The 24,903-nt window shown below is 40.1% G+C and overlaps 1 long non-coding RNA gene across 1 annotated transcript; it reads left to right on the top strand.

Moving 5' to 3' along the window:
- Positions 1 to 481: 481 nt before the first annotated feature.
- On the top strand, positions 482 to 24,903 carry LOC140381566 (uncharacterized). The gene is made up of 3 exons (XR_011931252.1): positions 482 to 983; positions 12,266 to 12,300; positions 24,834 to 24,903. It is a non-coding gene; the product is annotated as an uncharacterized lncRNA (long non-coding RNA).

Here is a 24,903-nt window from a genome sequence, read left to right on the forward strand (position 1 = left end):
AACAACATTGTGGTTAGTTTGTTTATTTTCCAGGCACTATATAAAATAGTGATAATTCAATGTTTTGGGAAATAGTTTGAAGAGCTGTAAATATTCATCTCACAACATTTAAACACTATTTAAATGATTCCTCCAGCTCCCACAGGACTGTGCCCACACCTGCCCCCCACAGTCCCCCAAACAGACACATCACATGGACTGCCCCCACCCTCACATGTCCACAGCCATATCAGAAAAATTAATGCTGCTTTGCAATAAATAATGCATTATTCTAATACACATTCAGGTGGAGTCAGTCTCATGCACATGCAAGAAGAGAAATTTAGAGGGGGGAGGTTTTAGTGCTGAAGTGAAAACGGAATGCAAGGATGGCTCGATAATAGGCTAAAACAACGCGCACAAGAGCCAAAGAGTGAGCGAGAGACAGGGGGAGAGGAAGAAGAGAGAGGGACAGAGGAGCAGAGAGAGGGAGAGAGAGTGGCAAGCATATTATAACTCATCCATGTGGATCAGCCGTGTAGATTGGGAGCAATCCCTTGTTGAAATTGTCTTCTAAACACTTACAGAGCAGGAGACAGAAAGGAGCAGCCAGTCCTTGTGAGCCAGGTAGAGACCTCTGACAGTGTGTGTGTGTCTGTGCACACACACGTGTGTGAGCAGCCCCAGTGCTGTGCATGTGAGGACTGAGACGAGCGAGAGAATGAAGAGGGGGTATTATGCACCCTGGATGTTGCCTGGTGCTTTAAACAGCTTCTACAAGCCCAGGTAGTGCGCGCCGGCTTCTAAATAAGCAGCGCATTGACCGTCCCCTTCAGGACAGGAGGCTAGGCTGCAGTGTGAAATCAGACTATACAGAGCGTAGGGCTGAGCAGAGGCAGCGCTCCTGCATGACTTACTTATAGGGGGAGAGTAGAGGACATCAAGCAGCAGCAGCACAAAACAGGGGACTGCACCTCAGAGAACAGAGAGGAAAAGGCAGCAAGGTCAGTAAACCTTTTTTAATGTGTGCTGTGTGGATTGTGCTGTGGACGCTGCAGTTTGACTGGAGTTACAGGGGAGCTGGGACAGTGCTGTTGTTTTTGCCTCAGAAAGTATTGATTGTTTAAAGTTGTGGGAAGTGTTTTTTTTGTGATGCTGCCGGTGGAGCAGATGGACTGCACGTGGGGGGCTGAGTGTGCGGCCCAACTTTGACTGCCTCTCTGACAGTTAGTTAGGCTGTGGTGGGAAGTGTAGTTTACATAACGCTGTTGCCTAATGTTTTTGTATAGACCATTTAGTCTTATCAAGTTGTATTTGATATAATTATATATATATATATATATATATATATATATATATATATATATATATATATATATATATATATATATATAATATGTGTAGACAACTCTTTTATTAAAGTCGTATGGTTTTATGAATGTACATATTACTTTTGTGACAAGCCCTTGTATGTGACCTGATAGAAGTGTCTAAAATATTCCAAACCAAAATATAAAATTTGTTTTCATACACTGTTGACATGAGTCACTGAATCATGTGGTTTCACACTGGCCAATCAGAGAATAGTGCTCCAACACAAGATGGAGTTCAACTTCTTTTCAGAACAATATCTAAACTATAAGATAACACTTTAATACACTAAATGATTTGTAAAATTATGACAAATTCAGCTTTTTTGTACTTTACTAAGTTTACTCTAAATTTATTACGAACACATCAAGCTGTATGGCTGTTGTTGTTGTTGTTGTTGTTGTTCTTGTTGTGTGTAGGAGAATTCAAATTTGTGTTATAACTACACACATGCTCTGGAAGTGGAAAAGCCAGGACTACCAAATTGTCAGCAATACTAAAGACATCAACACAAAAATTTGAGCCATCCATCACAGCTGTCGGTGTGTTTCTGTGGCGACAGTGATTTATTCTGGGGCTGAAATCCATTTGGACTCCCTCTCCCTCCTTAACTCACATATACAGCCTGTAACGCAGTTCCACTCACAACTCCTCCACTCTTAATAAGTGTTGATTTTTGAGCTGTAATTATGTGCAGTGGACAAGTGCTGATGGGAGAATTATCTGTCCACTCACAGAGCTGACATGGCCCTGGGCAGGTCTTTCAAATATCAATGTTTTAGTCTGGTGAGCTTGGCCAGTTCCTTTTCAACTGGACTTATATATTTTTTGGGATATATTTGTACACACATAAAGAACTTAAAAAACACACTCTTGCTCTTATTCCCTGATGATATTTGCATACACACTTTAGAATACACACTTCAGTTATAGTTTTGCATTATTTAATTTGTGGTATATACATTTTGGCACACTTTTATTGTTAAGGTACAAGAGCTAATCTGTCTCCTGTCAGAAAAATGTGTTTATAGAACACCGGAACACACGGAGGGAGTCACATGGTCACTTCCTGTGTGCTCCTATTGGCCGATTCATTTTTGTGCCATGCTGTAGAAACATTTAATGCCATTGTAAACATGCATGGCTAGAAGTATTTTGTCAGTATGTGTTAGATGTTGTAATTAAAGGCTTGGCAGTGTGTTTTGTCACGGCCTGATTTGTCCTAATGCTGGCCATAGAGGTCACTAAGACTCCACCAGAACCACTGTCTGTTTGATACTTCCTAGAATATGACAGATACACTCACACACACAGAGAGAAAACAAAAACCCCTTTGCCTCACTGTTATAAAGGACTAACAAAGCTGCAATTGAAATTATGATTCACAATATTTTGGCACAATGCTGTATCCCCCATGCAATGGTGGAAGTAAAAGTACAGACACAGGAGCAAAGAAATTAAGTATGACATATCACAGTATAAGTACTGAAATAACACTTTTAGAGTAAAACTGTAAAAGTATTTCACATAGATTTTCAGAAGTATATACAGCATCAAATGTGACAGACATTTTTGTTTTACATACATTATTTTCTAGTTGTTTCTTTGTGTATATTTCAAAAAGTTAGGACATAACCCGAACTGTGAACATACTAAAAATGACCCCTCTGCCATTTCAGGCATAGAGAAAAGTACTTAATCATTATTAGTCCAGTTCACAATTGTAGTAAAAAAAGTATAGATACTTCATGCTCTCAAACCAAGTCAAAATATATGTTGTGAAATGTACTTAAAGTACTTAAAGTGAAGTAAAGCTAGCTAAAAAATAGGACAAAAGGACACAAAATTTTACTTTGTACTTTGTACTTTGTTACTTTCCACCGCTGCCTCCAGTGAGTGAAGTTAGCAGTGCTAGTCCAGTCTGATTGAAGGTCTGCTTCGAGCCATGATAACATGGTGAACTTAGCCCCTCTCTGAAAATCCAGGATTAATACCTGCTTTAAAAGCTTAACATGTTGAGGCGTTCTAACATGCGGTGGATTGACTGGACTGCCTCTGCTGCCTCTTATCTCCGACAGAGTTTTACAAGACCACGAGCACCACAAGCACCAGAAGGGAATCCTCTGAGTTTAAGCTCATCCCTGTTTTTGTCCAGACTACATTTGCACCAACTGGAATACTGACCTAGTATTTTGTGTTTTCACTTTTCTTATATAAATCACATTGACACATCAACACTATAATTACATTTACACATAATCTATAGCTGTGTGTTAGAACTTTACTATAAACATATGTAAAACTTATTTTATTTACACATATGAGTGATGAGTGCATTAATGAGATAGTACTTGAATATTACCCTTCCCGATAGAGACCAAGGCTACTTACTGTGTCAGTGTGTGATATCTGGCCTACGTCATCAGCAGTGTAACACTCCCCACAACAGAAGCGTAGCCCGACTAGACTTGAATGGACAATACTATCACAATGTCTTGAGGGTTCATGTCTCTATGTAGCGTGTGTAAATAAACTTCTCCAGACACTACAACACTTCCTCTGTCCAGTGATGTGTTTCATCTTCTCACATTTAAAAGTCCCTTTTACACAACAAAAAGTAAACATCTTCATTTGTAAAAGGACAACACATATTAATGAACATGTTGCATGTAAATATGTAAAGATTATTACAGTAGATAGATATTTTCCATCTCCAGTCCTTTGGCCCGTTGTTTTAAGATTTACTTGGAAAAACAACAACAACAACAATCACGCCTACGCCAAAATTACACACCAGCACACTCGTATATACAAATAGAAGAACTTTAACTACATGAATGACATGTTTCCATGGGTTTGCCTTATTTCTCTAAGAATGACACAAAAGAAATCCTCTGTAATCGCGCTGTGGAAGACGTATTGTGTGAGTGATTAGAGCTTGTTATTGCAGCCATGTGCATAATCACTGTATGGTCTCCTCATGTGGGACTAACTTCCATCATTATTTATTCAAAGACGACCATGCTGCTATAGATTTATCTTTGTGTCACCAACACAGGGCGTTCACATGGACACCAGGAAAATTGAATCTCTGGCCTTGTCAGATCTGAACAGGCTTTGGGGTTAGATTTACGTTAGACTTGTGTTTGGACGGGTTCTCAGTCATTTTAGTAATTACACATGTTTTATCTGCAAAGATTTACGAAAAAAAAAGACAGAACTTGAAGCATATAGAATAGAAGATCTGCTGATTCAAAGGTAAAGCATCTGTTCACAAACCTTTGTATTACAGTACACATTTAACCCAGAATAAACATTGTGCTGAGAGTGGGAGACTGAGATATTTAAAAAAGGACTATCTGGATTAAAAAAAAATATATATCAATAGTGACAATATGATTTTTGCAATAGTCTAAAATGTCATATTTAAGGTGAATGAAATGTAAAATCTAACACAAAAGTGCAGAAATATATAACTTTTTACAGATTTTTGCATTACACAGCAAGAGTCTTTCGTTTTTTTCATTATTTTGTTTCTAAATGATTGAAAACATACACAATATTCTAATTCTGAATACCTCACACAAATGCTGGTATTATCAATGTTTCCTGTGGGGGGCAGGTGTGGCCATTGTTTAAAATGTAAAGAATGATTAGAAAAACACACAATTATTTTTAGTACTGCTACAAGTCTTTTTTATTATTCATACTTATGTGTTGTCCTGCGTCACTGCTCTGTAAATAAAGCCAGTGGAGATATATGCCGTTTTATCCCAGGCCAGATGGTGTGTTGTGTTGTTTAGTTTGTGAATACCCCTGCGCAGTATTTCTCATGATGATGTACGGACCGGCGCACTGTTATGTGTTTGTGTGTGTGTGTGTGTGTGTGTGTGTATACAACGTCTAAGAGTAATGATGGTGTGCTAGTGTGCTATGTTGATTTCATCTTGGCCATTCTGCAATAATTCAGGATCGGAGAAGGAACGGGTGCGTGGATGGGATGGAGGTATTGGGGCGGGGGGGTGTGGGTGTATGGTTGGGAGGCACCATTTCCACTCGTCCAATCCCCCTTCAGCACCACTGGAATATAATCCGCTGTCTCCTGACCTTCAAATCATGCAGCGCTGCAGTCATTTCAATTGGCCCGGTCGCCATTAGCGTGAAAATGTCCTCTAGCCACTCCAGCTCGTGCTCATGGAAGATTTCCTTTCTCCCAGCATGGCTTCCCTCTTTTACTTTGCTCCTCGCCTCCATCTCGCATTGGCTGCTGCGTGCCCCCCTCAAGCCCCGGCCGCCATGACAGGTGGGGGACCTCTTGCACTAAGGAAATGAGCCACCACAGGAGATGCTGTTGGTCAAAAGAAAGGGATGAAAAACATTCAGTCCATTACGTTCGAGTATGTTTGTAGTGCGCCATGTTGTATTTGGAAAACCTGTACCTTACATTATTTCTTTTTAGACGCATAGTTATTTTTTTAATTTGTATTGGGTATGGCCTGTGCTTTTTTGGTGTGTTGTTACTTAAACAATACATATTTCTCACAGTAATATTAATGGCTGTAATTTTTGATGCATTTTTTTTATATATATATATTCAAGTTCAAAAATCAAAACAAAGCAAAAGAAGGACTTAATGTATTAAGAATTTGTCCATAATTCTGGGACCATAATCCTATTGTACATTGTATTCCTTGCCATACAGAAAGAAAGAATGTTATTATTCAGCCCAATTATTAAAAAAAATTTAATGAACACATTCTAATCCAATACAGTCAAACACAGAGTTGCTGAGTATTGTAGCTGACATGTCCTGTTCATGTGTATTTGAAAAATAAATCATCAGTTTAGACAGATTTTACTTGAAAAATCACATAGAGCAGTTCACTGTTTATTATCATTCATTTCCATTTTAACCCAGAGACGCTGCATGTAGCTTTACAGTGTTGACCTGGCAGCTCGTGGTGCTGGCTTCCACCGAGGGTTCAGTGGAGCGTGGTACCCGCGCTGTACCTCCGGCCAAGTGCATCACAATGAGGAGCTGCTCCTGTCTGCACACACACTCTGCTCTACAGAGGGCCAGAAAAGTCTGTGCCAAAGCTCAGCATGTCTTATGTTGCTAGAGATAGATCAATTATTGAAGGAGGACATATTTGATATGATTTGAATATTACAAATATATCAGAGGGCAAACAGCATTCATTACAGCTTCAGATCTGTGCTGAGAGATGTATATCAAATCTCCAGAGAGATGTTTGATACAGATGGGTCAAGGGTTCTCCCAATGTTTGATTAGATACTAGTTTTTAGTTTTGTAAAAAAAAAAAAAAATGTCAGTACCTCTCAAAATGATGTTTATTATCAGCTGACTCATGAATAATTGTCTTTACATATTCATGCGTAAACCTCCTACAGCCCAGAACTGATTGTTTGTCATCCATTTCTGAAACACATCTAAACATAAATACATGTTGTTATGCTTACAGTGCGAGCAGTATTCTGATTCACTGAAGTTCATAAAATAAATACTCCTTTATTTGTGTGGCCCTTATGTTGCTGGGTGGACCACTGTTCTGCTCAAGCCCTCTGTCCATTCTCTCCTCCTCCAGTATTATACACATGTATGTGATGTTTGTGATTAATGACCCCCGTGGCACTATTCATAACACTGTGACCTCAAGGTAAGATTGAAATGCATGCAGGGCATGCAGAGCATTCTGATATTATGGCCCAATATACTTAGTAGTCATTACATTTCTTGATATAGGTGAAAATAAACCAGAGGGTGATGGGGTTTCAAATCAACAAGGCCACTCCAAGAAATTGACTTATTGAAATTGCATTACGTTGATTAATCTGGAATTTAATTTTTTTTTTTTACATTGCAGTAGTGTTAAACAGTGGCATTTCAGTGTCCAGTTGAGCAGTGTACAGCATCAATTAAACTTGTTCACATGGATCCTGAGAGCTGGAGCAGTTGTCTCTAATAAAGCTTGTGTCTGTGGACTCAGAATGTTTCATTTCCTCCTAGAGATTGGCCTTAGTAAAGCACAGTGCTTATCATAGTCCCCAAAAGCAGAGCAGCAGCTCAGTGTTGGGATGTTTGGATCCCAGATCGACCTCAGGCCAGTTCAGTCCACACCACAGTGAGGCACAGGCTTTCTCTTGTTTTATTGTACAAGCTCCTGGACTCAGAAAACCCCGTGGCCTTAAAACTACTGTCTTTAACACTTGAATATTAATGTACCGTTATCTTTATGGACTTTTCTTAAATGGAATGAAAACACTGTGCATTTGCTTCAGTGCTTTACTTGTTCGTGTGTTTGTCCCGATGAACATGAAAAATTGCGTCTGGAAAGGACAAGGTTGTGAGGGGGCCAAGCTGTCCCTGGCCATTTATTCTCTGTGGCTCCCCTGTCTAATTAATGGGCCACATTCAAACATGTTATTGCAGCAGAGGCTCTGTCACTCATTAATCATGTGACCTTAGGTGGCACACTTAATGACCTTGGAGGAGTAGATCAGCTGCCGACGGCTCAGGCTGCACTTCTCACTGTTTCTGGAAGTGCTCATAGCGACATTAGCAAACTGCACTGATCTTAGACATTTTCCCTTTTAATAACGACACTAAGAATCACCCAAACTTTTAAAACAAGCAGGACAATATATGGCGAAATACTGCTATTTTAAATATCACTAATAAATAGGGCAATAAACAATCGCTATACTTACTGTTTGCTTTGTTTTTTACTTATAATGTAATGTACAAATTCTACTTACTAGAACTGTTTGTAGTTTTATTTTTATTTTAAGTTGCTGTGAAATGTTCTAGTGAGAACATTAGTAATTAATAAAATGAGTTGTTTTGAATAACCTCTCCTGTCTTGAACCCAAAGTTTAAACATTGATCAAATTCTTCCTGCCTCTGTCTTTTTGTGATTGCTGCATGATAATCTTGCCTTTCTTCTCAGTGACATTGGAATAGTGGGATTTTGTTTATCCCGGCTTTTGTTTATTTAACATTTTGCTCAGCGGGGAAGTTTCAGATAGATTGTTTTCAAGACAGTCCCTGCAGACAGCGTGCAAACACACTACAGCTTCATCAAACAGAACAATCTTCAACTTTCCCCTTCTGCCGTGCGCCGCCAAATGTGACGGAGAGTAACATCATAATGGAAAATGATGGGAAATGATTGTCATAATTTCTTTTTTCTCTGTAAGCATATGCAAGGCATTTTTTTTCTATTTTTATTTTTTTGAAGATTTATTTAGACCCATGTGTAAGCGTAAACATCCTTTTTCCATGTGGCAATCATTTGTAAGTTTAGTTATTAATGAATTCACGCAAGAGGGATAGTTTTCATTTTAGAAAGAAGGAGTAGACATTTGAGCACATGCTTTCTGACCCAGAATTTAAAGAGATTGTGCTAAAACAAATATTTTTGGAAGTAAAAAAGTTAGTTTTTGCTTGTTTGAAATGAGTTCTCTTTTGGTTCACTCTAAATCTCAGTATTTTCTTGGTTTATAGCAGCATTTTTAGATTTTATTTTGAATCATATTTCAGGCAAGGAAATTGGAAATTCAGCATCTGATAAAGGCGAGTGTGTTGCTGCCTTCTAAAAGATCAATGTGTGGACAGACTTTTGGAACGTTTCATTAAAAAACACATAAAGGCAACACATAGGGCACAAGCCATTAACGTGCTCCTTCTTTTACCACCCTCTGTCTTCTTCCTATCTGTCCAAGTCTGTCTTCCCCCTTTGCTGGTGCACACTTGATTAATATTTTCCCCTTTCCCGTAACCATGGCAATAATGTCACTGCATATGATACTTAATTGAATCTTGTCCGTGCTTTTGTGTGCATCGCCTGTGTTCGGACAATAAAATATCTTCCGCTGATGACTCCTGCCCCTCGTCTCCTCCAGCCTTCTCCCCGTTTTGTGGCCCATGAATTTATTCATTTGTTTCCTCCGCTGCCTCAGTGCTGCACAGCCTTTCTTTCAATGGCCTCCCTCTGACCCAGTCTTTTCTCATTCTGGTGGACCCTGTCTTGTCCTTCACCAACACTTCATTGTCATTATTAGATCCCATTGTTTGCACTTTTACGCTGCAGTATTTGTGTTTTTAAAACGTTGTATTTGTCTTCCAATTACAATTTATCTAAAAGGTTATGGGAGATGTAGTAAATTTAGGTTGCTGGATATACCGTAGTTCATTTTTAGGTTAAGAGTATTATAGACAAGTCCAAAGTGTGGCAAGGTGGATAGGAATGGGACAAGAAAAATCTCATCTTTAAGTTTTGATGACCTGAATTACAGTGGCTTTGCATGCGCATTTGATAATACTGATTTTTTTTTATTTTTTGTAACTGCCTTGTGTTCAGATACAATTTAGGGATAAAGTAATGGCACTCTGGAGACAAAAAAATAACATAAAGTTGTTATTTTAGTTTTTCTTCTCCCACCTTTCAGATAATGACATGTCTGTGAAAGAATAATTCATAAATGTTATTGCCTATATAGAAATTTCGAAAACAAAAATGTAAAATGAGGCAAAATGAAAAAAAAGAGGCACGCATCAGATTTGACAAATGCACCATAAAATAACGATTTGCAGTTAGCAGCAATCCAAAGTGACAGTCTATCAATAATGTGGCTCTGAAAATGGGACAGGTTTGTTGCAGTGTTTAAATCATCAGAGACTTTATATAGTGGGAAAGCATACAGGTATAGGAAATGCATTAGGGGCTGGTGTTAATGGTTGGGGTGAGAGCGTTGAGACTCCTGGGTGAGGGGGGTGAGGAGGGAACATCACTCACATGTCACTTGTACTCGGGACAGTAAAACTGGTGCCAGAGACTTACACACTGCAGCCTGAAGCCTGAGCTCTCATTTACATCCTTCTTTGGTTATGACGTCCAATGTTAATTCTTCAAAAGCAGAAATGTCTCATGAAAGCCACAGCAAGTTCACTTTGGGTTGTTGTTGCGCTTCTTGGGCTCGACTGTTTCCCGAATGTCTCGCTCTCTCTGTTTCATGACACAGCTGTCCTGTCCAAGTCAGAGACATCTCTGAAGACAAATATGAGACAAATATATTTGATTCATGTATATATATTATATATACATGAATCAGATATATTGTAGTTCATAGTACAAATAGAAAATAAATATTGTAAGAATAATTACGACCTTTTAGACCTCATGATAATATTTATTATCATTGTCTATTATTGTCTACTATTAATGTTTTTGACTGCTCTCTGACATTTATTAACCACTGAAAATATTTCCATATAGGCTAATGAGATGCCCCTGCATTTGGACCACAGACATATGTAAATAGTCATGCAAAGAGCTCATGCATGTGCATTCTTGTTTACGTACAGTCAAAGTGAATGAACTATCTCTGAACGACTGCACTGACGCAGGCTCTGACTGTACCTGTATGTGTGTGACACCCGTGACCACCCCACACTGATGTAACAGGCGATCCTTTGTCGCAACAAGTGTCTCCGTCACATTAGCATGCTTGCCAGCTCTCTTGGCAGCGGGCCGGCACAGTTCCCCACCCCCTTTGTGAGAAAAGGACCTGATGGTGCCAGGGGAAAACGCTTTAGGGGGGTAAATCGCTCTAAAGGGGCGGGTTGAGAGGGTGAGTTTGATTTACATACTTGCAGATTAAGCCACACTCATCTGATTTAAAACAGCTTCCAAGCAATTAAGGGTCATTAGCTCTTTTGTTTTGTTTGTCATGGCACTGTGTTGTGACAGCATCTGTGGCCCAGTGGGAGCTGCCCGTGGGTATATCAGATCTAAACATGGCACGTCCCCATTTATGGCTCCTCCTGTGCCATTGACACGGCTCGTGTGGGGAACACACAGAAGCAGGATTTAAATTATTTTTTTGCTAATATAATTTTATATACAGTTGTTTACATTATATTAGTTATAGACTGTCCTCATCAAGTGGAACACTCATTGAAATAAAAATGCATACCATTAGATGATTCTGAGCCCAGTTGGCTATATTTTGAATGAGATATGCAGAGACTGATGTGCACTGTGAGGCCTGTTGTTGTTCTCATGTTTATTTGTATAACCCTTGACTAGCCTTTGCTGTGTTAAGCTGTGCCCTGCTCCAAAAGGCCAGCTTATGGAATGTAGACAAGAGGAACGTGAATGTTCACATGTTCATTTGAATGGCTTTAGAACCCTCCACCGTTGATATAGAAAAACACTTACTGCTAATGTAAATAGCACGGCAGCATAAATCAGGAACCGCGAGCTGCCTGGGGAGAATATCGTGTAATAGTTATTGCGAAATGAAGTGGCATTGGGATCAATATCCCACTATATCTCACTCTGGCGTAATGGCACAGAGGGAAGCTGGAGGCCAAGGGAGTCCGGTCTCTCCATCGCGCCACAGGCCCATAAATCTGCCTGACCCACAGCCCGCTTATTAAAGTGCATACACTAGCCACTGCAGCTCCAAAAATACAGGCTCCAACTGACCCAGAGTCAGCCCGTGAATGCCTTTACCTTGTCTGAGGGCAGAGGTTAAAGGCTGATTGAGGCTATTGCATTGTGTCACTGTACGCTGTATAGACAATACGCGCTGTACTCTAATGAAATATATCATTAGGGTTTACCTTCTTTTAAATGATCAATTAAAGCTGCAGGAGACACAATCCTCCTATCCTAAACCTGCTAAACTTTACTTTTTCAAGATTCAAGTTTTCTCGTCATTCATCAGATTCTGCCATAAAGGAATAGCCCCAGGGCAGTTAATATTGGTCAGTGAAAAAGGATTGGAGAAAACCTTCAGAGATGTGCTGTCCACTTTTAGTTCTCACACAGTGTTTGAAGCTGATGACTGATGTCTGGACACTGATGCACTGCTCTTATGTGTTTTCCAGGACTGTGAAGCAAGCTTTGGTCTGTTTTACTCTTGGTAAGTGTTTCTTTCAACTTTTTTGTCATTGCTCTTGAGAAAACTATACCGTTACACAAAATCTCTTATTGTTTCAAGGCAAAGACAAAGTATTGAAAAGGAGCTTCATTGATCTGCCTTGAATATTTTTTTGTTATTTTGTTATTGTACAAATGAATTAACTTTTTTATTTGTGGTATGACAAATTTCAATCCCCGGTTTAAGAGTAATAATGATTTTGATGTGATGTGTGAAGCAGACATGTAAATGTGTGTTGGAGACTGACATCTGACCTCTGTGTGAGGTTGTCTGACCAGTGTCTGACCCTGATGCTCTCCTAAATGATTTGACAATAGAGAGGTGTATTGATCTGGGAAGTCTCTGGTGAAGGGTCAAGAGGCGACATGACATGAGGCAGTTGAGTCTCTTCTGGCCCTACCTATGTATCTTATCCCACTGCAGAGCGAGGAGCTTCTGTTTCTCTTTCATATAAGGACACTTACGTCTGTAGCTACATCACTAGCTTCTGCTACTTAATGAGGATTACAATGAAGCGATGTGTAGAACATTTAAAAGCTAACACATTAGAGCTTGTATGACAGCCCCAGGAAATGACTTCTTTTTCTTTTTAAGGCAGCACAAATTGCTTAAAGCAAAGCTTATTCCTGAAAGCTTTGGAAACCCGCACCTCCTAACCTCTGGCCCAAAGAAAACACACGTCTGCGGGCTATTCCCCATCTGCCTGTGCTCCACATCTGGACAGAAACTCGAAACACTCCCTCCCTCTTTCCTCTCAGATTCTTTCAGAGTGACCAGTGCAGAGCAGCATCTGGAAGGAGCAGCAGTTTTCTTTCCCTCTATTTCTTCTGTAGATCTCGGCCCCTGATAATCCGTCTCCCTCCTCATTAAAGGGCCTGAATAAACACAGGCCTCTTCCAGTTGTTCCTCTGAATTTCCTCACCAGGCGTCAGGAGACCTGAGCAGGAGCTACTGGATCAAAGCAGCCAGTAGCCCCAGCGTGCCCAGAGAGAGCGCCTGTTCCGGGGCTGGGCCCATTACCTTTCTCCCTCGAGCCTCCGAGGCTCCTGGGTCACAAGACGTCGGCTCTTTTAACACAGCTCAAAAAGATGGAGATGCGAAGAGGAGAGGGAAGGGGAGGAGAAAAATGGAAATAATGAAAATGTACTTAATAGCCGAAAACAGAAGCTCTTTATGAAGCCTATACTACAGTGGCATGACAAGAACAAGTGCATTTGTCTGCTGTTGCACGTGTCACAGACATTTTCTTATGGAAAAGTTTGCATCAGAAGCACAAATCTGAAGCACAGCAGAAGAAGAAAAGAGGCAGAGACTGATGCCTGGCGCTGTAATTGTTACTCACTTATAGGGACGTGATCAAATTTATCCATGTGCACTTAAGAAAAAAAAATCTAGTATTAAACAATCAATGTAATTAACTTAGTTGCTTTGTAGCTGCATGATGAGTGCAGATATGGTCTGAAATGAGCATAGTTTAGTATTTGTGGATGTTGTGTATTTGTGTGTTCAAATGACCCTGTGGTCCTCATCAGGCTCCCATCAGCCCCTCCATTAGTTACTGAGCTGTGGGTCCAAGCGCCAGTCTACCTGCTCAGAATACTGATGAGGCCGAGGATGAGCAGCCAGCACAATGAGACGAGCACACACCCACATCACGGCATTAACATACAGTAACATCTGTTTTGACATTAAGTGACATGTTTTTGACACGCATGTATAATCTAAGTAATTGCATTTTATACACCTAAGTGAGCCGGCTTTGTATTATACAATAGTCCAAATCATAAAAAGCATTTGTGCGCTACGTCAGCGGTCTGTTTGATTACTGCCCATCACTGGACACTGAGCGGCTGATGGTTGTGAGGAGAGCACTTCATTGAGGCGCTGTGGCCAGATCATAGCTTACATTGGCTGAAAAAAGGCCACACACGGCAGAGTACACATACAGGTGGACCAGCACAAAGGCAAATACGGAGGCTGGGTGTTCTTGTATCCTCGCGGAGCCCAGAGATCCACGCGCTCGTGACAGGAAATGTGCTGCAGTCATTACACAGCGAGGAGCAAACAGGCAGCTGCCACAACCACACTTAATGTTGTCACATGTGCGCCGCGCGCTGGTTGTGTTCACATTTTGAAATGGTATTGTTTGGGAAGATATAGTCTTTTTATAGTAATTTCTTCTCACTTTCATTAAATGTTTTATCCATTAGTTTTGGTAATAATATACTGTATTACAAATGTTACAAAAATCTGTCCAAGGAACAAGCTTTTGCAAGATCTGGGCTGAAACATTTTAAAGAAACAATTATAAGACAAATATATTTTATATGTATACATAAAATACACAATTCAAATATTAAAATGTATATGTGTTATCTAATTCAGTTGTTATACATATAGGTGAAATTTGGTAAATAAACTGTTGAAATCAAGCTGTAGATATTATACATATATACTACTATAATACCATTATAAAATGAAATAATATTATGCCAAACAGTATGCAATATGTACAAAAAATATATACAGCAAAAATATGTCATTGTGACATACAAATTGCACAGACTTAAATGCATCAAATTGATAGGAGCATGAAGACTAGGGTTCACAATCACATATGATGTTCTCAGCGTGTCCCAGTCCAATGACACTCATGGGACACCTGGGTCACGGGGCCCTCATCCACCCCCAACAATACAGCACCATTTAAAGTCGACCAGCATCTATTTCCTCCAATAAAAACTAATAACCTTTTCTGTCTACAATCACGGCAGCTTTGGAGTGCCAGAGGAAGGGCCTCTGCTGCATGGCCTATAATTGCAGACCACCGGTCCCTCTTTTAGTTTATTTTTTGCACTATTTTGGATTTGAACCCCCCCCCCTCTCCCCCAGTGCTCCTGTCCTCTGAGCTGTGTGGCTGATTGCCCGCGCAGCTCGTCCCACACTCAGTAATCAAGCAGGCGCTGTGTGGAGAGGGGGCCAAACTGCAGCTCAAGGACCTTTTGTAATTGGGGGGGATTTGGAGGGCAGTGGGACTTTTGCATGTGGTGTCAGAATCGGGTTGTGATAGTGCATGGGACCAAATAAGAGAGCGGTCCTAGTCAAGTAGTTCAGAGTTTAGCCGTTACATACTGCCACGTAAGTGTTGTGTTTTTTAACTGTGAGAAAAACTACATTGTCTTATTGTATTTCTTTTATATTTTAAGGGACAGATTTTGCATTTGGTTTCTTTTGAACAATGCGTTCTTTGTGGCACTTTTCAGATTGTAGAAATGAATACTAGGAAGGCCATCCGATGTTATAACTAACCAAATAGATCTGGTAATGTAATAGCTGAGCTTTTGTATGTTTAGCAGCTGTGCGATTTCTAGTCATATCTAAGTCCACTGTGATGTGGCCACATTAAAAAGATTGGACACACCCAGTAAAGCTGGGGTTCACCACAGAACTGTTTAAAGCATGAGGCACATTCTAATTCATATCTGCCCAGGACGCCCGGGGGCACAGAGACTGTTGTCCAAAACTACAAAAGGTCTGCAGTTTGGCCTTAAGCAAAGCAGCCCATGAAAAGAGCTGCACACATATCACTTTCTCCGCAACAATAATTACCATCTGTTTAGAAATTTAAGCTCAACATGAACCAATATTTATTGTTTATGTATGTTTTGTACAAGGATTTTGAAAGATGTGCACCTTTCTAAATGAGGGGGAAATTATGTGGTAAACATATCATTATTAAGGTGATGAAGCATTAAATTAAGAGCCAGGACAACTGTGTTTTATAAGTGTGTTGTATGTGTGCAGAGGAGTGCACTAGTTATGCACTGAGGGGCACTAATTGCTGAGCTCAGGAGCGGTGCTTGCGTCACACTTGTGTCTTTAGCTATTATTGTGTGCACAGACATATGGCCATGGCCTTTGTGGCACAAAGAGGGCCAGCCCCGGGGCATAGAGGCTACAGCCCTGCTCTCTGACAGTATAAACAAATAAAGGGACAGCAGCTCAACACTGTGCTCACAATGCAAAGTGTGGGGTGTGGAAGGCTCAACCAGCTCCTCTCACTGCTAGTGTTTTCTCTGTGAAAATGGTGAAGTTTTATTGGCTAAAAACTCACGAGAACAAAGTTACTGTCTGCATTTGATTTTAAGGGTTAGAAATGTACACACACGGTAACATATTAAAACCTCACAATCAAGTTAAGCTTAGCCCTGTTGTAGGTAAATGATGCTACAAAAATATGATGACTTTTAATTTTAAATTCCATATGAGTTTCTCACATTTTGACACTAGATAAATAACAATTGTTATTTTTATGGCACCCTCTTGTTTAAAATAGTCTATTGTTTAAAATTAAATGAAAATATTGAAAGTCAGAATCAGAAAGGCTTTATTGCCATTGTCAATGAACAGAATTCACAAACATAGGAACTTGTTGTGATTCGGTGTAGCATAAAACCATGAACAAATAAAAATAACTAAGCTATATATAGCTTAATAAATAAGCTATAGATAAAAATAAATAAAATGATACAAAATAAAAGAAAAAAATAGGCTTAATATGTACACAAATGTATGTAGTGCAGAAAGTGAACAGTGCAGTGAGTTATTAAATTATGGAGGGACAAAAATCTGTAAAAAAGGACATTCTATAAACACTGGCATCATACAATACAATAATCAACATGTTAGAAATAAGATATTTGATTTATCACTAGATACATTTTATCGTGTTTGTTTTTTCACTGCTGTGCTATTGTATTGTTTGTGGGAACACTTCAGTAATTGCATTAAGACAATGACGCACTTTTTCCATCTGTTTAAGCTCACTTTAATTGACTGTGAACAGTGCACTGGGGAGGACAGGACTGATGGCATTAAGTGGACATGCAATTAGCCATGTCTCCTCGGATGCGCGGGGGACAATCAGAGGACTTGGATTCATAGTGGAATTTGTCACAGAGCGCAACACATGCTCTTGTGTCAGCGCTGTGAGGGCATCCTGATGGAATGGCATTTCATTCATTATAGAATCAGACAGTGAGTGAGACACAGGCATCCACAAGGACCAAGAAGGTGTGTAATGAAGCAGCATGAAATGTGCAGCACAGGGCACAGAGGTGACTGAGAAAAATAAGTAGAAAGATGGAATAGTCAGAGAAGGCCATTGATTTGAATTTAGGGAGCGAACATGATTTTGAAATGATCATATGAGTTTTATTTTAAAGAACACTAAGGCAAAAGGGATCCTGAATTTTTTATCATTATTTTTTCAACAAGGCAATATTTATGTACCAATAAATGATTTAAAAGGAATACAACATTTGAATAAAACTTTCTGTTGGTAAAATATTTGATTGCCTTCATTTTTTTTTAAATTAAGGCAATCAAATATAGTTTGATTCGTTTTTTTTTTAATTTGATTTGTTTTTTATTTAGTTTTTTGTTTAGACTAATCACAAATCACATTTGTATTACAATATTCATGGTATGTGCTAGCTAAAACATTGAATACATTGTTTTAATGGAACTGTTGCCTACATTTTAGAAGTTGTATAACAGTAAAGAAAATGCTCAGACTCCATCGCACATTCGCTCCCCTCCTTCATGCGCCCCTCCCACTTCTAAGACAATTTTTTTAAACTACATTTTTCATTTCCCCCCTTTACCCCATCACTGCCCCCTTCCCCCATCTTGGACAATCTCTAGCTGTCTTCCACCTCTCTCTTCTCTCATCCCAACTCCGCTCGCCCCATCTCTCCCTCCCTCCGTTCTTCTTCTTCATTTAATAGTGGACCTCAGAATGGTTGCCATGTCGACCAGCCGGCACGTTACTATGGCAACGGGTCTGAGCAAGACGAGGCTGCTGATTAGGGAGAGATGTCTAGTGTAGTGTAGCCTGGCTAGCGCAGAGAGGGGAGGAGGAGGTAAAAGGGGGAAATGGTATTGGGATGCTTGAGGGGGGTTGTATATTATAGGTCTGGAGACGTGTGTGCATCTTAAGAAAGACTTTAGACAGCCTGATCGGGCCTAGCAGGCAGCCAAAGGACATTTTAGATTGGATGTTACATGTGTTGCAGATAAACTATATCTTTTTCTTTTCTTTCTTTAAAAAAGCTGTTTCAGTTTCACCTGGATGAACTGACATCTAGTGCTATGTAAATAGTTTCAGTGTTTGTTTTAAGTTAATACCTGGCCTAATGTTAAATCAATGCAGATTTGAAGATACTAAATACTAGAGGTGGGCAATATATCAAAATGTCGACAATATTGTGGATATTGTTTTGAAGTCATGAAACATTTTAATATTGTATATTTGTATGTCGTTTACAGTTAGAAAAATGCTACAAAAGAATTGATTAGAAATACATCTGTATTTGTATTTGATATTTCTGCAGTTTTGTGATTAATTTACAGAGATTTCCCATTTGTCTGATTATACATTTAATATCTAATATGTTTCAACACTTTTCTGTTGCAGTGACATAATCATGTCGATCTATCATTATTGAAAAGACCCTTGAGATCCTACTAAATACTAAACTTATTCTTATTCTGACAATACAGTGGGATAAACGCATTTACCAGTAGTGACCCAGCTGCTTATTGGGTTGTTCCACTGTGCTTTTTGTTTGCTTACATTGTTTTGGATAATGTATCTCAGGATGTTTGGCACACCGGCAACAAAAATTGTGGATTTCCATGGTTTTTTTACATTTTTTGACCCATCCCGAGCTCTATAGTGCATTATAGCTCTATAGTGCTTTATAGCTCTATAGCTCTATACATCTTTTTTGTCTTTTAACCATTCATATTTTTAATTGTTGAAACTTAATCATATTTTTTAGAACAATAAAGATAATTGTTCCATGGTTATGTGGAGCTTGATGAGATCAAGTTTGGCCTCATCTTGGACTCATGTCTGGTGTTTTGATATGTGAGGACAGAGTGGAGCTTTTAAAAGTGCCCTCCTTCAGAGGGACTAATGACTGCTAGAGGATGCCTCAAACCTTCCAGATCCATCAGAGAAACTAATTACCAGACCCAATTAAAGAGAGAGAGAAGCAGAAAAGGAAGATAGACGGAAACAGAGCAAAAGTAGATGGGGTAAAACTCCACTGCCTCATTCAGCTGCTAGCTCTTTTATGTAATTATAGCTGATTTATTATTCATCCTTGGGCAAAATAAGAACGTTTTAGACTGAAAAAAGCCAGTACACATTAGTCACATACTTGCAAGATATTAAACAGCTGGGAAAATGTTGTTTATTAGATGTGAAGAAGCCATGAGAGACTAACATGCTGATAAAAAAGTAAAATAAATAACTTACATAAAACGCTCTTTCAATTTTGTTCTAAATATTTTTCATAATTATTCACCCCACCTAAAAGGTTCTTTATTACATGTGCCATATTTCCTCTTCTCCTTTAGCTGAACTCTGGGGCACCTCATTAGGACACTGTCAGCTCTTTGCCTCAGACAGTGGCATAGGTGAAGACTCACATAATCATGAAGTGCAGATGCCATTACACTTAGCACAAATTATACATGAGTTTTAGTGGTGGCTGTGTGATTAGACCAGTGCAGGACTTATGAGACCTTTACCTTGGTCCACTCTCGCCCTCCTACACTGTTACAAATAACTTATGGAAGGTAATTTATGCATTCTGTTCAGCAATATGTTGTGTTACTCATCTTCTGTCTATATGAAAGCTCTTTTTCTTCTATAATGCATTGCTCTGATAGTATACAGAAACAATTTCTTAGATTTATTAATATGCACAAACACACATTACCTTGACTTTATGGGGCAGTAATAGGGGACAAAAACTTCAAGTCAAGGGTCCTGTGTGGAGAAGTGTCTTTGCTTCACCCACACCTCTTCTTACACTGATTACATAGAGGGGCAGGAAGAAGGAGCACTTAACAGTTTATTTTGGACACATGTCCTCAGACAGACACATTGATTGTATTGATTGGTTTGGACGGGGGGTGTTCCTACAATAAGTAATAATATTGAAAACAGTTTAGTAAATTCCAAATGTTATACAGAGTTGTCCACACTACTTGAGGACATTGACATTGACCCACAAGGAGCATCTTTTTGCTTACAAAGCCCACTTGCAAACATAGTCCGCGCTGACCAAGTCCAGCCCTCGTGGTTGTGGGGCAGTGTGTGAGCGATGTCTCCCCAGGGGGCTGATATTTTATAGTTTATGTCCATCAGTACTACAGCCCGGGGCACAGGGTGACAGTAAGTGCTCTCAACACTGGTGACACTGATTCATCGGAGCTACGACACACGGTGGGGGTCTGGGTCAGAGGCATAGGACATTTAAACACCTAAAGCCCCAGATATGCTGCTGCATTGTAGCTTTTTGTTGTTTAGTATAATACAGTATTTGTTCTCTGCCTTTGCTCATTTAGTATATCCCACCACTTCAGAAAGTCATCGGTGCATGCTGGTCATTACACACATGGCTATACCATGATATGGCCATCTTATATGTGCTAGGCTAGATTGGCTTGTGGAAGGAGCTCCAATCTAACATGGCATTTCAATTTCTCATCCCCTCATGGCTGTGCTGTGCACTGCTGCACCTCTTCTACATATATATAGGCAGGTTGCCTGTGAACCCCAGCCTTCTGGATGCGCATACTAAGCAATCAATGTGTCACCTCTTCCTGACAATCGTATTTTTTCATATGGGGGCCAGACTCATTTTTTCTTGTCAGTAGACGCTGATTTGCTGTATTGTGATTCAGTTCTAAAACTTGGTGACGGGGTGTATGATAAGTGGCTACCTCCCGTCTGTCTCCACTTCTTGCCGGTTGCACCCAAAAAATAAAGAGGGAAGTAGACCAGCCCCCACCTTGCACCCCAGTGCACCCCCACAGTCCTGTCCCTCTCTACAGCAGCCCATCATAGGACGTGAGGCTGGCTGCTAAATTAGATAAGCGGACTGTAGCGCAGGCCTGATTAATAAAAGATGCAGTGCTCCCTGGAGAGGGCCCAGTGAGGGCCGCACCACAGACCCACAGACAATGGAGTGTGCTCCCTCACAATGAACAGGAAATGGAGAGAACCAACCAATCAGAGAAATAACACATTTAAAGCACAACTGTTCGGTGGCACGCATTATGCATGCAACATGGTGGTCACATTAAAATTGGAAATGTATTGATTTACTTGGAACCATATTAAGGCTGCTATAACTGTAACAGGCCTGCTGTTTTAAGGCAACCCGTACATGTTTTTTAAACTTTTGTATTCACTACTAATGTTGGTGATGTGAGCATTTGTTTGCATGTATACAGACTTAATCACCAAACAAATTCTATTGTTTTATTTGTACATTTTGTACATTTTAAGAATGGCCGTGGCTACAGAGCGGCACGGCCATATAGCCTCATGGCTAACCCTAATCCTAACCCTAACCTTAACCCTAACCCTAACCCTAACCCTAATCCTGACCCTAACCCTAACCCTAACCCTAACCCTAACCCTAATCCTAACCTTAACCCTAACCCTAACCCTAACCCTAACCCTAACCCTAACCTTAACCTTAACCCTAACCCTAACCTTAACCCTAACCCTAACCCTAATCCTGACCCTAACCCTAATCTTAACCTTAACCCTAATCTTAACCTTAACCCTAACCCTAACCCTAACCTTAACCCGGCGCGGTCAAATAGCCCAGCAGTTTCAGGAGCCGCGTCACAAAATAGCCTAGCAATTTCGGCCGCGCGCCGCGGCTCTGTAGACACTCCCTTTAAGAAAATAATACAATCTATTTGCACATTAATTGGCCATATGATCCATTTGGCCTTAAAGCCTGCTCAAACCTAATCTTTGTTCAAATCATGCCTATTTCCTTTTTAAATCCAAGGGTGTAGTCTTGAGTCATATCCCAGAGTCATACATGATACCAGGTTTATGCAGGAGTCCAGTCCCAAGCGGTGGTTGGCTGTTGTGTGAGGACGCGTGAGCGTCCACCGCCACATCAACCGCCACAACAGCAGCCCTGTGTTCTGTGTCTTGAGTGCTGCATGTTGCTGCTATGTGATTGCAGCATGGCTCATGAACACTAGAGCATCTATCTTTAAATAACCTCCACCCCCTGTCGCTGCCGAACAATAGCTCGACACTTCTAATTTTCTGCAAGATAATGGTAGTCATATTGAGATGAAAAAGGTCATGGGTTGGCTTGTAAGATTCTGATTGGTTCGGAGCATCGCGCTGTCCTACGAGATAAAATGGAAAGTGATATTTCATTTATAGCACCATCCTTCTCGATGGGCATAGCAATTTTAGATGATGGTTACATGAGCAAGCCTACTTGTGCGATGATTAGAGAGCATCTCGCAGTTACCAGTTAAACAACAAAATGGCCACACTAACGTCTCACATCAGCATCCTTTATTTGCTGCCTTTATGTGATGAGAAGCATGTGCTGAATACGACGCCACATGCAGTTTGAATATTTAGTTATTCTTTTTTATTCCTCTCACCAGTGAAGATTGATGGCTTTTTATTTATGCATATGTATAGGCTATGCATATGCAGCTCTGACCTTCAGCTGCTCACATATATTGAGCTAGGCACTGCTGTTAGCCTGTGCTTTGCTGTATTTGGAACACACAAAGAGATATAATTTTGGGTTAGCTTATATAAAGTATGAGGTCCTATCACATTATACAGTATGTTGGCTTATTTGCTGATCTTTATTGACCAATGACTGTTTCATTGTTTCATTTCCTAACTTTCTGTTGGTTAAATCAAGGTTACTGCTGTTGTGATTTTGAACTCTTAACTAGTATTGAATTGATTTGTATCCATTTAGTTCATTCGCAAAAACAGATAAGTGTCATTTTAAAATAATCTGAGACACTAGACATTATCCCCAGTGAAAGCATCTGTAGAAGACGGTAACAAAAAGAAAAATACTATTGGACATATTTTGTTTTTGCAATTAAACTCTTAGATATTGCATGTGTGTATACAAACCCAGACAACAGAATGGGGGAGCAGTGAAGGCAGAGGGAGGGGCTAGATCTGGATGAGGAGTCTGCCCTTTCAGGTCAGTGCGTGGTCATGTGACAGGCTGGCCGAGCCCCCTGAGCCCTATGACAAACAGCGCTGCCGGCCCGAGGTGTGTGTCAGGGGTGTTTTTCCACAAACTATTCTATAAAAGTGTAACTGGGCTGTATTTGCCCTTTCCTCCTGCTATGCGTTCAGCCAACAGGCCCCCAAAGATCTCTTTAAAAAATGCTGATCCAGAGAGGGCTAGGCTAGGGCCCTTGTAATCCTTCTGGCTGTGCTCTGCTACAGTCAGCTGCAATAGCCAGTGTTTTCCCCTCCCTTCTCCTCACATTCCTACACTGTCTCATCCCCATGCATGTGATGTGAGTGACAAAGCGATGGGATGCAAAGGGGCTTGTTTGGGCCTCAAGCTAATTACCGCACATTAGAGCATGACTAAATACATCTTAAGTGGTGCTAATTGCCTGGCATTGTAAACAATAACTGTGCGATTTGCCCAGGGGTACTTAGGATAGCAAAGGGTTGGGGCACGAGGGACTGGGGAGCTTTGGCATGGTTCCAACACTGGGATCATAACATCATCCGTCAGCATGCTGTGTCTTCATGTTCGAGTCACACCCCACTTGGCACTGCTGTGGGATTCACCATATGCCCCGCACCCACTGCACCAGCCACTTCTCGACATGTTCCCCGCAGCTTGTACCAGAGCGGAATAAGCCATACATGACAGGCACAATCAAACTGGAGCCTGCTGTGGAGACGTCATACATCACTGTGTTAATAAACATGAATTAGTGATGGCACAATTAGCTTAGTTCAGACATTTGCTTAAACAATACACATAAAAAAGATTGGACACTAAATCAATTCTAAATAAAATATAAAATGGGGCTGGGCATCCCATATATAGATCAAAGCGTTTTTTTTCTTCTTCTTGTTGGTTTTAATTTGTGTTATTAAAACAACTAACGTTTATTGTAATGTTAATTTCCTGCTTCAAATCCCAATTTTAAATCAATTTCTGGGTCAAAATATTGGCTCTAGATTGCTCAATTAAAAAGATGATTTTATTGATGGGTTATTGCATATCTCTAGTATAAACTATACATTATACAAAATGGCAAAACAAAAATCTATCATTATTTTTGAACTTTTACTCATGAGATCCCAATATGCCGGCCCTATCTGGCAAAATGGATTAAATGTTTCATCAAATTTTAATATCAGATGAGTTGTTTCTGTTTGCAAACCATGTTCACAGCAAAACATAAATGGATACAATGGTCCTGGCAAAATGTGTATTCAGATTTGCAAAGAGATGGAATAAACTGCTTACCTAAATCAAAACATTTGCACATTAGCTAAGGCTGCTCACAGAGTTGCACTTAAGATGCAGCCAAGTTCTGTCCCATTGTGCATTGACTGTCAAGTGGCGGTGTCTGTGTATTTAATGTCATGTTTGTTACTTTTGTAGGCTGCTGCAGACAGGCAGCGGTGACAGAGGGGTTTTGAAGAGCCTGCCTCCCAGACTCTCCGTGGCCCAA

Source organism: Eucyclogobius newberryi, unplaced genomic scaffold (assembly GCF_026437365.1).
Source record: "Eucyclogobius newberryi isolate DKJ021-1_F unplaced genomic scaffold, fEucNew1.0.hap1 SCAF_5, whole genome shotgun sequence".
NCBI classification, from domain to species: Eukaryota; Metazoa; Chordata; class Actinopteri; order Gobiiformes; family Gobiidae; genus Eucyclogobius; species Eucyclogobius newberryi.